This window comes from Myotis myotis, unplaced genomic scaffold, assembly GCF_014108235.1.
Source record: "Myotis myotis isolate mMyoMyo1 unplaced genomic scaffold, mMyoMyo1.p scaffold_m19_p_3, whole genome shotgun sequence".
NCBI classification, from domain to species: Eukaryota; Metazoa; Chordata; class Mammalia; order Chiroptera; family Vespertilionidae; genus Myotis; species Myotis myotis.
The window spans coordinates 58,640,263-58,660,579 of record NW_023416335.1 but is presented as its reverse complement, the minus strand read 5'-3'; the positions used below and the strand labels follow the sequence as shown (position 1 = coordinate 58,660,579).

Genomic DNA, 20,317 nt, shown 5'->3' with positions numbered 1-20,317 from the left:
AGCCTCTATCCTATATAGTAAAAGGGTAATATTCCTCCCAGCACCAGGATCAGCATGACAAGGGGCAGCGCCCAAACCCCCTGATCGCCCTGTGGCTCTGTGTGTGACAGGGGGTGGAGCCACAACCTCCCTATCCACCCTGCTCTGTTCGTGACAGGGTGCGGTGCCCCAACCCCCTGATCGGACCTGCTCTGTGTGTGACAGGGTGCAGCGCCTGCCCCCCCCCCCCACACGGGCACTGCTCTGTGTGTGACGGGTTAGAGCCATAACCTCCCCATCAGCCCTGCCCTGAGTGTGACAGTGGCAGCGCCCCAACCGCATGATCGGCCCTGTGGGTGATAGAGGGTGATGCCCCAACCTCCCCCCACGGACCCTGCTCTGTGTGTGATGGGGTAGAGCCATAACCTCCCCATCGGCCCTGCCCTGAGTGTGACAGGGTATGGCACCCCAACCCCCTGATCTGCCCTGCTCTGTGTGTGACAGGGGGCAGTGCCCCAACGCCCCTATCGGCCCTACTCTGTGCGTGACAGGGGGAGTTCCCCAACCCCCTGATCGACCCTGCTCTGTGCGTGACAGGGTATGGAGCCCCAACCCCCTGATGGGCCCTGCTCTGTGCGTGACAGGGGGTGGCACCACAACCTCCCCATCGACCCTGCCTTGAGTGTGACAGGGGGCGCTGCCCCAACCCCCCAATCAGCCCTACCCTGAGCATGACTGAGGGTGGCATCGCAACCTCCCAATCCACCCTGCTCTGTGCATGACAGGGGCGGCGCCCCAACTCCCCAATCAGCCCTGCTCTGAGCCCGACCAGGGGCTGCACCTAGGGATTGGGCCTGCCCTCTGCCACCCGGGAGCAGGCCTAAGCCAGCAGGTCGTTATCTCTCGAGGGGTCCCAGACTGCGAGAGGGCACAGGCCGGGCTGAGGGACCCCCCCTTCTCCCCGAGTGCACAAATTTTTTGTGCACAGGGCCTCTAGTGTATAATAATAAAAGCATAATATGCTAATTAGACCAGACAGCTGAACGGCCTTCTTGATGTCATTCTGGACGTCTTTTTGGATGAAGCCGCAGCAGCAGGGACTGAGGCAGAGGCGGTTAGGGGTGATCAGGCAGGCAGGCAAGCAGTTAGGGGCAATCAGGCAGGCAAGCAGAATGGTTAGGGGCAATGAGACAGACATGCAGAGTGGTTAGGGGCAATCAAGCAGGCAGGCAGAGTGGTTAGGGGTGATCAGGCAGGCAAGCAGAGGCAGTTAGGGGTGATCAGGCAGGCAGGCAGGCAGAGGCAGTTAGGGATGATCAGGCAGGCAGGCAGAGTGGTTAAGTGCCATCAGGCAGACAGGCAAGTGATTAGGGGTGATCAGGCATGCAAGCGGGCAAGTGGTTAGGAGCCAGCAGTCCCGGATTGTGAGAGGGATGTCCAACTGACAGTTTAGGCCTGATCTCTGTGGCAATCGGACATTTCCTGAGGGGTCCCGGATTGCAAAAGTGTGCAGGCCCGGCTGAGGGACCTTCCCCCGTGCATGAATTTTGTGAACCAGGCCTCTATGTGGTTAATAAAATTCTATTAGTTTCAAATGCACAATTCTATGGTACCTCATTTGTATATTGCATTGTTGAAAAAACTAGAAAAACAAACAAAAACTCATAGACATGGATAACGGTACGGTGGTTACCAGAGAGAGGGGTTTTGGGGAGATAATAAAGGGTAAAGAGGGTCAAATATATTATACAGTGATGGAAGAAGTTTTAAATTTCTACTGCTAGTGACTTCCTTCACTTCTTGAAATCATAGCAATTATTTAGAATCCAGCTTAAACACCAACTCCTGACTAAAACCTCTAATCTTAACCCTCTAAAACACACGCATGGATGCCATCCTTCCTTCCTATTGCATTTTTACACCACTCTTATTTAGAGCATTTACCATTCTTCCACAATTTACAGTCATTTCTATTCATATTTATCTCCTTCACTATAATTAACTTTCTTGTGAATGGGATTTTGACTTGTTTATTATTCTATTTCCATGTATAGTATATTTCCAGGAAGAGTGATTCATACATAGTGCTTAAGAGTTGCAGTTTTTGTTGTTTATTTCTTGGTGGAATTAAACCCAAAGAGAATATAGACTATCATACAAGAGGTTTTCACAATCTCTTACTCAGACTTAGTCCAGATTGTCATGAAATTTGAGCATCCATTTTCCCATATACATACACAGCTTTTCATTTATTTTTCATTTCTTATACAGAGAGAACAGTGGGCACAAGGGGTTCTCTTCTCATAAGCCCTAATTGAGTCTTTGCTGGATTTCATGAAACAAATGGTTAGAATAATACTAACCCTGTACAGAACTGAGAGAACTCATAATTTTAGTTGAGATGAGGCAAGAGAGAAATCACAGCAGACTGATTAGTGGAAACAGGCTACCCTGGTTTATTAAGAAAGGCTTGAGTGAAGGAGGTGTCAAAAACTCTGATAATATGAGCAACTTTGACTTCTATATTCCATCTTTTGTTTGAACAAACTCTCTAGGATTCAGTTGTGAATATCCTTTCCATTATTCTCTGAGTTAATATACTTTATTCTACTGTCAGAATCTGAGTAATACAAAACCTTCAGTTCAATAATGTCTTCCTTGAACACATAGAAAAAAGGTCTCAAGCATATTATGTGCTTTTGGCATTTATTTAAAGGTTGATGAAGTCTGAGTAAACTGTAGCTGCATTTTAAAACTCATTTGACATAGAAGTTGCCTAATAAATGCAATGTGAATAGTGAATGAGTGACAAATATCACCGTACTTTCAGAATGAAAACTTTTAAGAAATAATCTTTTTAGAATGTTTTTTTTAAGTTCTAGAAATTATTCATGGTTACTTAAACCCTTCTTGCTGAATAACCATTCCAAATTCTAAAAGTTATATGTATTTCCATCTACTAAACAAAAATAAGTGTGGGTTTTCTTAATTTCTAAATCAAAGCAATATAAGCAAAAAATTATTTTCAAAAGTTTTCCTGACCCATTAATTTCTGCACAAAACCAATACATAAAAGAACAATATTTGTCAGGTTTAAACTAAAGTCATGGTAACACATGTGGGGCATGGTTTATTTACAGTCCACAAACACTCTTGAAGTCTCTTTGGAATGAATGTCAGGGTGAGCTGGTGTCATCCTAAACATAATGGCTATGAATAAGCTCCTTCTTTATAAAATAAACTGGAGGCCTGGATCAGGCTGAAATCGGCTCTCCAACATCCCCTGAGGGGTCCCAGATTGAGAGAGGGCACAGGCCAGGCTGAGGGACCCCACCAGTGCACGACTGGGGCTGGGGAGGGATGTGGGAGGTTGGCCAGCTAGAGAGGGACCAAGGGAAAGCTCCAGGGCATGTCTGGCTCATCCCACTCAGTCCTGATTGACCGGACCTCAGCAGCAAGCTAACCTATCAGTCAGAGCGTCTGCCTCCTGGTGGTCAGTGCACGTCATAGCAAGAGGTTGAGCAGCCTTAGCATATCATTAGCATATTATGCTTTGATTGGTTGAACGGACAACCTGATGATCAGACACTTAGCATATTAGGCTTTTATTATATAGTGGGGCCTTGACTTACGAGTTTAATTCGTTCCGTGACGGAGCTCATAACTCAAATTACTCGTATGTCAAATCAAAAAGTGAATGAGTGAGACACGTGATGCTGGGCTGATGTTGTGGCATTCGCTGTACCAACTAGTGGTGGGGTATCTGAAGCTGGCTTGTAACCCGAATTTTAGCTCACAACTCAAAGCAAAAAATCGGCCAAGAGACAGCTTGTATCTCAAAAAACTCGTTAGTTGGGACACTTGTAAGTCAAGGCCCCACTGTATAGGATTATATAGGATAAATAGACTAAGTTAATATCTATTCTCTAACTGGTTCGTTATCAGTACCTTTGAAGATCGATGTCATTTTCTTTGCCTCTATGTTAGTAATACCTGCTCATTTTGATAGGCCGATAGCTTTCAGGACACCATTTTGGGATATGTCTCAAAAGCAAAAATCGCTAACATGTTTGTGCCTTTTTTCTCTAGTTTGATGCAATTGTGCACTTTCATTGGAAACAGAATGTTGTAGAGAAGATTAGAGAGGATGGGATGTTGGATTTAAGTAGGGATAGCATTTCCTACTGCTATTTGTTCTGAAATTCTAATATATTTGACTTACATCTGTTGAGCATCCAGGATGTGCTCAAAACTTTCTTAAAGGCCATGGAGAAAAACATGAGAGTTATTATAAAAGAAAGCAATAATCTAGTGATGAAGACAAATAAGTTTTCTGCAAGTTGGAGTGTGATTCATGCTGGTAGAGGTATGCACAAAGTTTGAAGGGCATGGAAGAAGCAGTTTAGGTAACAATTTTAATTGCAACTGAAAAATCAGAAAGCCTTTCTGATAAAGGGACACCTGCATTGTGTCTTGAAGAATGGGAAGGTTTCAATAGGCAAGAGGTGGGAAATACAAGCTTGTGGGAAGATGAAACATAGGGGCAAATGTTTAGAAACAGAAGAGTGCATATTAGATTGTATATTGAATTCATGGACATAGAAGAGATTATAATTATAAGTTATAATTATAATGTAATGTCATTGAAGACTGATGGAATGTTCTTCCTTTGTTTTGACTTTCCACATAGTCTTTTATAGAATACAATTAAGACAAGCTAAAGAAGTTTTAGACTGAGATTGTTTTATAGCAATGCATCTTATATTTCAGTGGTGGAGACGTGGAAGTAGGGTAACTAGGTAGGATGCCATTTCACTTATTGGAGTGAGAACCTTAGGTGATAGCATTGAGAATTCAAAGGAGGAAAGCAATGTTAAATATACTATGAAGACCAAATTGAGAGCACTGAAACACCTCTTGGGTGTGGAATGAGAGGGATGGAGGTGACCCAAATGTTTCTGAATAGAAACTTTCTGAAGGGAATTCCAAGATGGGGAACTTAGGAGAATTGCACACATGGGGGCTATCATTGTAAGAATTTCCACCTCCGGGCTTGTACTTGGGATTGGAATGGGAAGGGAAGACTGTCATTGAGACAGTGGTGTAGTAAAAAACTGAGGAAGTAAATAAAACTGATAATTATGTATGAAGTGAGGGTACACAACTGCAAAGTAGAGTGCCAAAGTGCCAGATGAAGGTGTCAAATCTAGAGTATAAAGTCAGGAATCTAGGTCCTAGGAGAGAGAACAAGTACATGTGAGCCAAGAGTAAAATGGGGGAGTTTCTAGGGAAAAATACTGTAATTGAGTCTCAGTGACCAGGGTGAGTATGTAGGTCCAGCTTAAAGGACCAAGACAGGAAAAGCAACTTTACCTCTTTTGAGAAAGTTTGAGGTGATTATATAGATAAACTGCTGAAAATTGTATTTGGGAATTAAGGGAAAAGTTGAAAGCTAAAAATGGAGAGAATTTGGATTCATCTTCATAGAGATGGAGTTCATATCATGGGGAAGCATAGACCACCAGAGAAAATACAGTGAAGGGAAAAATAACACACAATGCAACTTTGGTGGAGTGGGTTCCAGAAAACTTGAATAGAGGAAGAGTTATAAGGCCACTAGGTATGAATTTTCCAGTCAAAAAACACCCCTAAGTTTACAAAAAATGTAACTACTCACTTTTCCATAACTAAACTTAAATACTCCCCCCCCCCTTTTTTTGTTTCTGTAAAGCAGAAACCTTACTCTGTTGAATAAATTTCAGGATTTGCCAGATTTTCACCCACTGTTTCCCAGTTCAGTAGTTGGCAGAGAATATGACACATGAACTAGTGATTAAATTAGGAGTATGACAAACTCACATTTATGAGAAAAGGAAGAAATCTCTATAAGAGAACCTTGTCTTCCTTTTAACACTCACCATTTCTAGAAAGAATGATAGTGAATAAAAACAACTCACAAAAGAACCCACCAAAATAAGAACATTTCTTAGCAGTTTTTAGTTCTTGGCTTTTCTATAAATCAGTGCATCATGTCAGCATGTATTTATTGATCATATATGATGTTGCTTGTTTGATCTACAAACATATTTGCTCAGTGAAGTGGATTTCCCACATGGAATTCTCAACTTCCTTGTTATAATTATACTAGAGGCCTCGTGCATGAAATTCGTTCATGGGGGGGGGGGTGTCCCTCAGCCCAGACTGCACCCTCTCCAATCTGGGAACCCTCAGGGGATATCGGACATCCCCCTCACAATCCCGGACTGCTGGCTCCCAACCACTCGCCTGCCTGCCTGCCTGATTGCCCCTAACTGCTTCTGCCTGACAGCCTGATCACCCCCTAACCACTCCCTTGCCAGCCTAAGTGATGCCTAACTGCTCCCCTTCTGGCCCAATTGCCCCCAACTTCCCTCCCCTGCCAACCCAGTTGCCCCCAACTGCCCTTCCCTGCCAGCCTGTTCACCCCCAACTGCCCTCCCCTGCAGGTCTGGTCGCCCCAACTGCCCTTCCCTGCCAGCCTGTTCACCCCCAACTGCCCTCCCCTGCCGGCCATCTTTTGGCTGTGGGCACCACCATCTTTGAGGGCAGGGCAGTCAATTAGCATATTCCCTCATTGGCTTGGGTGCTGCCATCTTTGAGGGTGGGGCAGCAATTAGCATGTTCCCTCCTTATCTTTGAGGGTGGGGAAGCAATTAGCATATTCCCTCCTTATTGGCTGTGGGCACCACCATCTTTGTGATGGTGTGAGGGCCAATTAGCATGTTCCCTCTTTATTAGATAGGATCTTTATTTTCTTCACTGAATTCTCTTGTAATATTTTTTATTTCTGTGTATTGATGCCCTAATGATACTAAAAACCCTTTAAATGTCAGAAGACTTTCTACCAAAAAAATGGCATAATGCTAGGCTCATGGGGCTTAATTAGAATATCAGATTAGCTAATTATGAGAAACAAAGTGGTTGTATGGGAAAACATCAGGAAACTTTTTATTCTTTCTGAAGTTTATAGCAGAATATAAAAAAGAAATCTCATTAAAGATTGTATTTCATTAATCATATCCAGAAAGAAAATGTCAACCATGGGCTGGGATTTGGAGGAGGAGTTCTTGAAGAACTTTTAAACTGCATTTCTCTTAACAGTCCTCTCAATCACTATGAAATTATAGGATACTCCAGTGGAGCACAAGCTGGTTAAAACCTTTTGAAAATATGTTCTAGGCAGACAAAAATAAAACAAACAAAAAACACTGTTTGTTTGTAGCATTGCAAAGATGAGTATGTTTCTATTTCTATTCTGTTTATTTAGATCAGGGGATAGTAAACTATTACAAGTAGGCCAAATCCAACCACTGTCAGTTTTTATAAATAAAATTTTATTTGAAAACAGCCACACCCATTTGTTTACATGTTGGCTACGTTTGCAATAAAATGTGAGTTAAGTAGACCACAGAACTGAAACTATTGACTCTTTGACTCATTACAGAAAATGTATGTCAACCCAGATTTAGATGCTCTTACTGACTCTGCTCTCAAGTATTGATATGTGCTCTGCACACAGTAGTTGATAAATAAATACGACTGCTTAATTAACTCATTCATTCATCTGGTGTTGAATCTGCCTTATTTGGATTAAATAGCAGCTTCAATAATAAAAACACAAAATTTAATGTGGTTTCAAAATCTTCTTGTACATTTTCCAAATTCCAAATGACCAGAAATTATGGGTTGGGCATAAGAAAAACCAAAGCATTAATTTAAAAATTGTAATTGCTAGAATGGCCATGAGGAATGTTATTTTCTTACATTAACAAAAAAGTATTACTTGATTGATACCATCCTACTAAGTCCTATTGTGCTCATTTACCTGGAATCAATGGATCTTTTAATAAATAAATAATGTTTGCATAATTGTAAGTTACCAAATCCTATAGAAATTATAAATCCTACAAATATATTTATCAGTTCAAATACAAAAACAATGTGGGAATAGATTTCCCTGGGCAGTGTAATGTTGATAAAAAGTGACTTCTGCCAATGAATCCCTCTGCTTCCTTTTATTGGTTCCCTTTTGCTTTGGAAGTGAGTTTGATGACCCAATACAGTAGTTATTTTAGCTTAGATTTGCAAATATGACCTTCCCATCATTATTTGGCTATTATTATTATTTTTTAATCAAAAAGCATCAATGCAGTTTATCTCAGTGCTTCTAATCTATGAGAATAACTTCTTAATGCTACATAAGAAGTCAATTCATCAATATTTAATTTGGAAAGCATAAGCAATTTAGCACAGGACTAGGTAACATACTAGAACAAAAACAAAAGAACACAAATTGAAGTATGAACAATGACGGATAGACATTCTTAAACTCCAGGAGATCAATGAACCTCCCAAAACTCTATACAGGTCCAAGATGGCTGCTGATGGGCTGCCGGCTGCTAGACATTGTGAGAGTGAGAGAACAAAAGGAGAGTGCGTGGATGTGCAGGGAGTGTCAGTATTTGTGAGTGAGGGACAGCTATACTCCAAGGGACTGTTGGGGACTGACGGACTGGCCCCTGGCCCCTTAGACTGGGCAGCCTCTACTGCTACTGAAATCTCTCACAGAGCGGCCGGCGCTGCCAGAGGCCACATCATCTTGAAGGGGAGAGTGGCTGTGATCATCAGAGACTGACTGTGATCGGAACCCCAGCCTTCCTGGGGAGATCTCAGATGCCACCTGGGACCTTACAAGGACAACGCCCAGGGACTAGTTACCTCAGCTGTGAATCCACTACCGCTGGAACTCCAACCTCCCTGAACACGGGCTCCTGTGAGGTCTGCTCAGGGGGAGACAAACGTGCGAATTGGCAGATGGCCCTGCGCCTTCTCACAGGGCAGAAGGAACAGCTGAATCAAAGAGCACCCACCCGGAACTGGCAAATTAAACACAGCTGGCATTGCCTAAAGAAAGGTGAGATTTGGGATCCAGGCTAGAGGGAGATACGCGCGCAGTGGGGACTAGAGCCTCAGAGAAAGACTGTCCCCCACAAAATTCGTGGCTGTTGGGATCAGTGTAGGCCTTGAATGTGGAAGGGGATCCACAGGGCTGCAGGTAGAAGGGGATTCTAGATATTAACCCACCGCTGGACTGGACCCAGAAAGCCTGAAATGCTGTACGGCTGCACAGGGTCCCACACAGAGTCGCACATAGAGTGTGCGCAGAGCCAGAGTAGAGAGGCCTGTTCATAGCAGCACAATTTACAATAACTAAGATTTGGAAACAGCCTAAATGCCCATCAGCAAATGAATGGATTAGAAAACTGTGGTAGATCTACACAATGGAATATTATGCTGCTGTAAAAAAGAAGGAATTCTCACCATTTGCAATGGCATGGATGGAACTGGAGAGCATTATTCTAAGTGAAATAAACCAATCAATGAAAGAAAAATACCACATGATCTCACTCATTTATGGATAATAAAGACCATTATAAACTGATGAACAAAAATAGATACAGAGGTAGACCAGCATTGAACAGACTGTCAAACTACAGAGGGAAGGCTAGGTAGGGCTGGAGGGGTGAGTAAGAGATCAACCGAAGGATTCCTATGCATGCATATAAGCATAAACAATGGACACAAGATACTGGGCGGTAGGGGAGACTAGGGGAAGGTCATTGGGGGAAAAAGGAGACATATGTACTACTCTTTGTAATACTTTAAGCAATAAAATAAAATTTAAAAAAATCTGTATACTAAAAGTTGTGTAGTGCATGCACTTTTCTGGGAAGAGGTCCCACAACTCCAATCAACTTCTAAAGGGGCCAAACAGTGCAGAGTAGAATTCTGATCGCCTTCCCTATATTTTCTGTAATGAAAGCTGTGGAAGTTTACTCTTGGACATTTAATAGTCAATTTTCATGGAAAGAGGATACGAAAGAAAACAAATAAAAGTAACTTGCAAGGACTAGGCAGGGAAAAACGCCAAAGTGCTATTTACCCTCTAAGTTTACTAGGTGTACCAGTTAATAATGCAGATTTTTTTCTTTTCTTTTTTTTTTCAATAGATGGAGTTACACATATGTTGATATATATGCAATTTGATATGTATGCTATTTTGTTGTATTGACAGCAAACTTCAAAACTTCATATATCAAATTTGCTGAAGGTGTTAACATCATAGATATTTTTATGCTTAAAAATGTCAAATTTCATGCCAAAAAAAGAGCATTTGTGGGAAATTTTAATTCATTACTTTATTTTGAAGAAAAAGTTATCGTATACTTTGGGAAGCTTATGGTGAACATGCTCCACCTCTAGATACTTGTGAATGCTGGTTTAAATGCTTTAAACGTGATTGATGTGAAAGACAAAGAACTTCTAGGTCAGCCGAAAAAGTTTGAAGACCAACAACTACAAGCATTATTAGATGAAGATGCATGTAAAACTCGAAAACAACTTGCAGAAAGATTAAACATTTCTCAGCAAACAATTTCCAATCATTTACAAGCAATGGGAAATATTTTAAAGGAAGGAAAATGTCAACTGAACAAAAGACAAATGGAAAACTGAAAAGTCATCTGTAACATGTTGCTTCAATGGCACGAAAGAACGTCTTTTTTTGCATCAAATTGTGACTGGCGATGAAAAGTGATTTATTTTGAGAATCCCAAATGCACAAAATCATGGGTTGATCCAGGTCAACCATCAACATCAACTGCAAGGCCAAAAATCTCTTCGGAAAGAAGGCAATGCTCTGCGTTTGGTGGGATCAGGAAGGTGTGGTGTATTATGAGCTTCTAAAACCAGGTGAAACCATCAATACTGATCACTACAGACAAAAAATAATCAATTTAAACCACGCTTTGATCATGAAACAACCATAATGTGCCAGGAGACTCGGCCAAGTAATTTTGCTTCATGATGATGCACCATCGCACACTTCAAAACCAGTTAAAGACACGTTAAAAGATCTTTCCTGGGAAGTATTAACCCACCCGCTGTATTCAACAGACCTTGCTCCTTCAGATTCCCACTTGTTCTGATCTATGGCACACGCACTTTCTGAGCAGCACTTTGAAACATACAAAGAAATACAAAATTGAGTCTCTGAATGGTTTGCCTCAAAACAAGAAAAGTTCTATTGGGACGGTATCCACAAATTTCCTGAAAGATGGGGAAATGTGTAGCTAGTGATGGACATTAGTTTGAATAAAGCACATTTGATGTTTCTCTTGAAATTATCGTGCTTTCTTTGATTACAGAAATCCGCCATTATTAACTGGTAGACCTAGTAGTAACATGTTCTGACTTAGAGAGGAGAAATAGGGATCTAAGTGTTAATATAAGCTGGAAGCAAGGAGGCTTCCATAGGATTTTTTCAAATCCTTAGAAAACTAAACTTAGTGGGAATAAAGCAATAGCAACAATTTAAAATGCAATCTAACTCAGTTTTTAGTTTCTGCATGTTAACAACTTATTTTTATTTTTGACGATCACACACTTCAATCAGAATACTTTAAAAAATATTCCTCATGCATTTAACAAATCTGACAAAGGACAAGTATTTAATTTACTTGCATTATACTATGAAGCTTTAACTGACTAGCTAATTAACATATATTTAAAATCATTAAGTAAAGGTAACAATGAAAAAGTCAATGCATTAATCTGATGGCACACATTACTATGCAGTGTTCATTAACACTACTAGTAATTACCCTGGAGTGTAGGCAAAATGTAGATGGAGGAATTTCCCTCAAAAGCAAGTTTAAGGGATTAAATATCATCATCAGTATCATCACTACTAAGGATAAAGCTGTTGCCAGTGTACAGGACCCCTTCTTTCTGAATATTCCCCAAACCACTCACAGTCCCTTTCTCATCAGAATCATCAAACAACTTCTCGGAATCATCATCTTTGAACATGTTTTCACCTATACCTTCTTCATCCTCCTTTGCATGTATTTATCTTCCTTTTCATCTGAATATTCAAACATCTTTTTATCTGTATCATCTTCTTCCTCCTTTTCATCAGCATCTTCAAGACCCTTTTCATCTGTATCTTCTTTTCCTCTTTTTTTAATGTTTTTATTTCTTTTTAGAGGGAGGGGGGAGGGAGAGGGATAGAGAGATAGAAACATCAACGAGAGAAGAAAATCATTAATCAGCTGCCTCCTGCAAGGTCCCAACTGGGGATCGAGCCCGCAACTGGTGACATCTTGGTTCCTGGGCCGAGGCTCAACCACTGAGCCACACCAGCAGGGCTTCTTTGTCTTCTTGTTCATCAGACTCATCATCAAAAACTTTTTTATATGCATCTTCTTCTCCTTCCTTTTCATCTTATTCTTCCTCAAACTCTCTCAGAGCCTTCCTCATTCAACACTTCTTCAGAGCTGTCATCTTCAAATTCTGATTTTTTTCAGAGTCATTTTGTTCTCTTTTTCAAGAATTTTTTCATTAAACCCCTTGTCAGAGCCAGTCACAGTAAACTCTTTTTCTACAAATTCTTTTTCAGAGCCATCTTTAAGCAGCTTTTCAGAAAAAGCCTTCTTCAGAGTCTCTTTCTGACTCGTCTTCTTCAGACTCCTTGTTGGGGGCTGTTCTCTTCTACAGACTCCTTTGCAAAGCCAGTCTCTTCAAAATCATTTTTTTGAGTCACTTCTTTTTGGATTCTCTTCTGGGGCCATTCACTTTAGACTCTTTCATTGGACTATCCTCTTCCAACTCTTTATTGGGACTGCCTTCTCCAGACTCTTTCAAGGTGAAGTATGGAAACCACACTCCGACCTTCTTTCAAAGCAGCCTTCTTTAGCTACTTTATGAGGCCACTCAGAATGCTCCTCCATCTTCTGTTTTTGCAAACTTCTTTTCATCTACAGGTTCTTCGGATTCCATTTGAGTTGCAGCTTCTTGAGCATTCATTTTAGATGTGTTAGGATGCTCTGGAAGGCCCTGCCCTTTCTGAAGCACAGATGGAATTTGAACGCCAGAGACCTGTATTGGCCTTAGGAGTATTGAGAAAAGCCTCCCATCTTTTCAGGCTTTCCTCCCTTTTTCTTATGATCTCCACCTGATAATCTGTAGTTCCATCCCACACTTGGGCAGTGATTTGACAACTGAACCACCATCCATTGAGGGTTTGAATACAATAATCAACTCTCTCTGGATCCCTAAAGATAAAGAGGCCACACCATCTGGGTTTTTATCAAACAGAAAGAGCTTCCTAATTTGTCTAAACTTTGAACACTCTATTCAAAGATTTTCTCTGATCTTCTCATTCAGCACCAACAGATCACCCTCAAAATACAGAGAATGAAACATATTTTTGATGATGACAACTCGCTCATGGCACATTCGGGATGGCCCATCTCCATTCTCTCAGGTCTCTAATCCAACCGCTTTTGTTGCAGAGACGAATTTTTCTTGCAGTCCTAGCACTCCTTCTTCTTAGAGCCATCATATTCCCCCTTCAAAAGAAACTTTGCCACCTCGACATGTAATTCATAGGCTCTGATTTCATCTTCATCCAAAAGTTTTAATGTGAGATCCGCAGATTCCTTCTTTAAATAACAGCAAAGCCCATCTCCTTTAAGATTTCCTTGGTTATCTTTGTAAAGCTCAACCATAGATTTTTCTGTTTGAGGATCTTTCATAATGCCAGACTTGGACATAAACTGTATAAATTCATCCAGTGTAATGTTGGAGACAAACCAGACACAAATACACTTGGATTTCTGTCTTCTTCAACTTGAAACCATCCTGATTCTGCCTTTCTCTTTTCTCCCCTCTTTTTGGGATCAGTGGGTTCAGGGGTTTTTCTTTGAGGAGATTCTTCTGCAGGCCCAGTACTAACATCTAGTACATTTGCAGTAGAGCTAAATGTACCATTATTATTAGAAAAGCCATAATTGGCCTGATGTGTACCAATGAAATTTTCATTGATTTGGGAGAACCAAGCCTTTTTGTCCAGGTCCCACTCATAGGGGGTCTCATCTGGCTGCTGCCCAAAAGAATTGGTTTCTCTACCTGGAACTTTCTGGGTGTCTCTGTCCTTGGTGTCTCTGTACGATTGTTGCATTTGCAACTGTTCATCAAAGTCATCTTTCCCATCCAAGTTGTTGCCGCTCATATTGCCAACTTAGCCACGAGGCAGAGCCCAGGTGAGCTGAGAGGCCAAGATGAGGTGAGTCTGAGATGACTGCAGCTCAGAAGCAACGTGGGGAAATAACTTGAGAACCACGGATACCAGCTCAGACTGTGCAGTCGCCTTGGTTGGCACCTCTTCGGCTGTTATTTTTTTATCCTATTCTAAGGATTCTGCTTCACATTTGACTTTTTATTGTATACTACCATAATTTTACTTAGGAAATTAGTTTTTGAGAAGTATATATAAGAAACTAAAAATATATGATTGGTTGTCACATCCAGCGTATGTACGAATTTATATAAAGTTTATTAAATTAGTCAGCCCACTTGGGTTCATTGCTAAAAGCCAAAAGTAAGTGTCCCTAAGTGAGATAGGGGGCAATCATCTGGCTATTTCAGTCATGGGAGAGAAGATATTTAGCTTCATCCTGTAATTAGCATTTTCAGAAGGACCTTAATTACATATTACATTGCTTCTCTAGGCCATTGCACACAAAGGGGTCTTTTTGTAAGTTTATAAGTAACTGTAATAACATGAATTTTAATGATTGACAGTCATGGGCTAAAATATAATCATGAACTGATGGCTTTTTCTGTCTGAAGAGATTTCTTGACTTTCAAGTATGTTTCTTGGAATAAATACTCCTTACAGGCTAAGTGAAAATATAAACAATATTATTTATTTTCTTTAAAGAATATAAACAATAACAAAACTAAAACCACAAAAAGAAAAACACTAAAATATTTTATTGGTATATGTGCTGCCGAAGCGAGCACAAAACACTAAAATATTTTATTGGATGAGAAGCCCTGTGCTTGCCAATCACTTACTTTGTACAGTTCATTCATAACCTCATGAATTCATGTGAATAGGCATAAATTAAAGAAATAACTATTTTCTGTTACTCATTTTCAGGTATTACACAGAAGTAGCTTAAAGTTATGTTGTAAAGAAAAGAAACTAAGCTCAGACACAAACATACAAGGTACTGTAATCAGGCTTTCCGAACACTTTGCTTTGTATTTTAAAATGTGCTCCTTATATGCAAAGTAATAAAAGCTAAATGTACATGAGCTGCAATCCACAAATAGTTCCAGCTATACATCTAGAAGCACTGGTCATGAGTGAGATGTATGCACCCCCAAAATAAGGCTGTAAAATCTACTTCAGATGTAAGGATCAATAGTGTTTATTCAAAAGCTGAGCTGCGTGGTTTTAATGCAAAGCTGATTCTGCCTTCAGAAAGACCAGCTTGTTTTGCACTGTCCTGGAAGTTTGATTCATAAAGTCATTCATAATGTTTACTGAATGCCTAATGGAGGCCATAAAACTCCCTGCACAGATCTTAGGTAGAAACTTCTCCTCGTTGACTGTTTTATTTCATCTCCCAGAATGGGGAGATATCCTCACTTGTTTTCAGAATTTAATTTGAGAACCACAGGAAATTATTTTTTGATAAGTATATTTCCTTTCTGACTAGCTTAAAATGCCAAAATATATGCTGCATAACAGGGGCCTTAAGCTTTACCTCTGTACAATACCCAAAATCAGTGTGGTAGAAACTCTATAGGAAAACAATTTTTAAAAACATTCTTTAGCAATTAGGTTCTATTTGTGGAGGAGGCAGTTTCAAAATACATCAGAAAGCCTCCGGCAGCTCTGACCACTACTCTAAGCCATTATTTACTTTATAAGCATAAAATGCTCCATACACCCACCAAAACAAGACAGGAGCCCTGGGTGGGAAAATGCACTGTCTTCAATAAGCGTCTTTCAGTTGGATCCTCTTACTGCTCGGGCTGTGCATATAGATGGGGTATTACTGTCTCTGATTTGAACTGGTATTTTTCATGAGTGAGAATTATAAAATCAGGTAGCTACAAGAATGCCTCTTAACACTCTGTAGGAAGGCCATTATATTTCCACTTAACCAAAATGTGTTTGTATGGATACAGTTGCCAACTTTTATAATTTGGTCAACTTTTATATAAGCAGTTTAAGAAGTATTGTCAACAAATAAGAAAGGAGAAATCAATCACAGATTGCAAAAATACTTCATAAATATTTGAATATTTTTATTTTAAAATGAAAAGACTATGAGAACCTACTATAACTATGAAAGATTCATGATTTTTTAAATGAAAAAGAGTGATTCCATTCAGACACAATAATAGCAAAAACATTTCAACATATACTCAGTTTCATAGAGGGATATTTATTTGAATGTTGGGAGAAGGAAGTATTAGACTAGCTTCCTGACCTTAAAAACACTACAAAATATGATTAGTGTGTGTTTCTTTTCATTTTTCTTAGGTATTTTATTTTTATTTTTTTTAAAAATTATATATGTTTTTATTAATTTAATATAGGGGAAGAGAGAGGGAGAGAGGGATAGAAACATCAATAATAAGAGAGAATCACTGATAGGCTGCCTCCTGCATAACCCCTACTGGGGATCAAGCCCACAGCCTGGGCATGTTCCCTGACCGGGGATTGAATCGTGACTTTCTTGTTCATAGATGGACACTCAACCACTGAGTTATGCCAGTCAACCTATAATTACTGTTTTTAATGAAAAACTTCACACACAAATGTTTCCAGCTTCAAGATTTAGTAGGCATTGTATATCATTACTAGAGGCCCAGTGCATGAATTCGTGCATGGGTGGGGTCTGGCAGGCCCCCACCCCTGATGGGGGCCAGGGGCCTGATCAGGGGTAGGGTCAGCTGGGGGGAGGGGCTGCAGGAGGTTGGCCAGCCAGCCCTGACCCCAATCGGGCCGGTTGACTTGCCACAGTGGGCATAATAGCGACATAGCGACCAGTCGTTCCAGTCGTTCTGGCGTTCCAGTCACTGACTTATATATATATATATATATATATATATATATATATATATATATATATATATATATATATGACTAAAATAATTCAAGGAACAACAAGGGACATTGTGAAAGAAAATAATTTGTCTTAAAAAAGACATTCTCCTCCTTAAGGCTTTAATGGTTAGGTTTTCTGGAGCAAGATTTGTGTATTATAACTGTAGGATATAATGTTCTTACCATTCCCCTTTATGCCTATCACTACCATTTATCCTACTAAATATAAGTGGTAATATAGAGGGTATGTATGCATGTGTATTAACTCAATGTGGACTTTATATAAAAAAATAAGTTATTATAAAACCTGGCCTTATCTTCAAGTGTTTTAAGGCAGTCTTTGATATCTGAGCTTTGGTCCTCATATTTCAACAAATTATGTTGCTCACTTCTGCAGGACTAAAAACAATGAGCAACAATATATATTAAACTTTACTAGATGTCCGATGCATGAAAATTTGTGCAAACTAGGCCTTCCTTCCCCTAGGCTGCCGGCACCAGCTTCCCTCCGGGACCCGGGACCTGGGCTTCCCTCCTTCAGCCGCTGGCAGGCACCCAGGACCCACGCTGGCTTCACCTAGGTCACTTGCAGGCACCTGGGACCCCAGCTGGTTTCCCTCTGGCCCCTGCTTTGTCAGGAAGGACATCTGGAACGACATCCAGAAGACGTCTGGTCTAGTTAGCATATTACCCTCTTATTATTATAGATGTAACACTCATTCATATAAACCAAGATCATGAATGAAAGCAATAACTACCACAGTGTCACTAATGAGGAAATATTTTTAAATGTTATGGATTTCATAACACACAGACCTTGGCTGACACAATTTAAAATGACACTAATTTAAAGACTAATATTTTACCTTTATGATCAATAAATTATTAGGATTCACGTCACATGGAGTCTAATCATTAATATATGTTTAAAAATTGGTACTAATGCAACACAGTTAACTCCTTCACCTTAAGCTATTTTTTATTTGAAGTAGTTACCCTACATTCAAAATGTATGTGAATGAATGATTGCATTTTTGCTTCAAAATAAGCTTATTGGTATGTATACGTCAATTTATTTCATTATAACTCATTCTGTCCAAATATATATACATGAGTGCAGATGTATACTCCTTTATCTCTACAGAGAGATAATAATAATAGTTATTTGCCACGTGATTATTATGCAAAGGCATCATATAAATCATCATATATATTCTGATCCCAAACCTTTTGAGAAGGTTTTATTATCATGTTGCTCCTGTTGTTATTATTATTACTGTTGTTATCTTGTAGAAGATCAAACTGAAACTGGGAGATATAAAGTAACTTGCCAAAGATATCGTAACTAATAATCAGCATGCAGGCCTATATTCTTTACCATTAGTTACACTGCCTTCCCTCTGCTTTTAACTGTTTATACTACCCTTTCACCAAAATCATACCTATAATCTGCTCGACTGGGCTCTGGGTTTTGGCAAGGATACTAAGTATGAGAAAAAGAAAAAAAAAAACACTTTTATTTAAAGGTTCCAATATTATTCAGTCCCTGGAAGTCCCTGGGGAAGATGTCCTTTACTTAGGGAAAAATCCCAGAATAAGCTCTGAAGTAAAGTATGTTTGGGGGGCAGGGGAACCCTACAAAATCACTGTGAATCTTAATGCAAATGTAAATATTGTGATTTGAAAAAGCAAATTGCTTCAAATATGATTGAGATAGAACTATATCTCTAAAGCTTAAATGCCATTTACCTAGGGTGTTGGATTGAGGGTAGTATAGAGATTTGAATAAATGCTTTTCTCCAGATTGAAAAATGTTGCTTGTTCATGCGTGCGTGCGTTCATGCGCGCGTGTGCGTGTGTGTGTGTGTGTGTGTGTGTGTGTGTGTGTGTGTGAAGACACAAGTTTACATATCAGTACAAATAGAAAAAAAGGAAACTTCATGGGAGGGAGAATCATATCAATAGAATGAATGCCAATACTTCATGTTTCAGAGATGAAAAGGGATCAATTGTGTAAATGGTTTGTATACATTACATAATCCTTGCTCAGCCCTACAGTTGTTAGGAGGAACACAACTTTCTGAGGATACAGGAACGCTACATGTGTTACTAACCATTGAAATTTTGGGCTGCTCCTGTGGTTCTGGAAGTGCTTCAACAATACTACTGAACTCAGCTTCTTGAATTGATATTAGAAACCGGGTAAAATAGCGGCTCTCAACCCTTCTATAGTCTTTGATGCACTGAGGGGAACACACCAAATAATCTGTTTCTTTCAGTCCTAATATTCTATAATTCTAGCTAAGTTGTCCCCTTTCAATGAAGTTGTGACTATCCAGCCATCATTCCTCCATCATTCCACCTTCACGCCCCATTCAAACTCTGTCTTCTTCTAATGCCTATCACTTCTTCTAAATTAACCTCATTATTTTTATTTTCTCAACTGTTATGTACCCTAGAATTTTAATGGTTGTTATGTTGCTTACATTGTCCTACATATTTACTAGTACATCATGTTTATTGTATTAAAGTAGCCTGATTCAGGTTAAGTTGCCTGGGAGTTACAGACTTATGTGCCTCTAATCCAGCAAAGAGTGAGGAATTTCCCTGAGCTCTGCACAAGGGACAGATAGTAGTACTGAGATGTATAAACAAGAAAAGATGCATTTTACAGAATCAAATAAGTTGTTGGTCTGCAAAATAGAAAAATAGAATTAATAGAATGAGATAAAAAAACATATCAACAGAGATAAAGAAAGCCGAATCTGACTACATGCTGAGGGGGAAATTGTCCTAGCTTTGGAACTTATGTCAGCTCTGCTTGGAACAGTGTATGATACATGCTAATCTAACCTAATCTAATCCAAGTAATATGATGTGATCATATATATATATATATATATATATATATATATATATATATATATATACACACACACATATATATACATACACACATATAGTCTATTCTGGCTAAAAATGTAGGTGCATACTGATTTTTTTAAAACACTATAATAATTATGCAGAGAAGGCCTTTGGAAGATGTTTATATAGCTATTAGTTAATACGTGTTGTAAAACTCTGAGTAATGGCTTATTTAGAGAAAAACATAGCCACAATAGAAGAAAAAAACACACCACCAAAACCCAAGTATCTATTATAATGCATTATAGCCTATAAGTCACATTATATCAATGGATTCAGAAAATCAAGCCAAATAAAACTGATGTGATGAAAGAAATAGCAAGTACATTTTCAGGTAATGAATAATCTTTTGTCACCATAGAATGTCAGCTGAGGTTGGTTGCAGCAGTTCTTCTGTACTTA

General features: G+C 39.6%; 1 pseudogene; it reads right to left on the bottom strand.

The window, feature by feature from the left end:
• Window positions 1–11,739: 11,739 nt before the first annotated feature.
• LOC118649702 lies at window positions 11,740–14,095 on the bottom strand (annotated as a pseudogene).
• Between the last annotated feature and the right edge of the window lie 6,222 nt (window positions 14,096–20,317).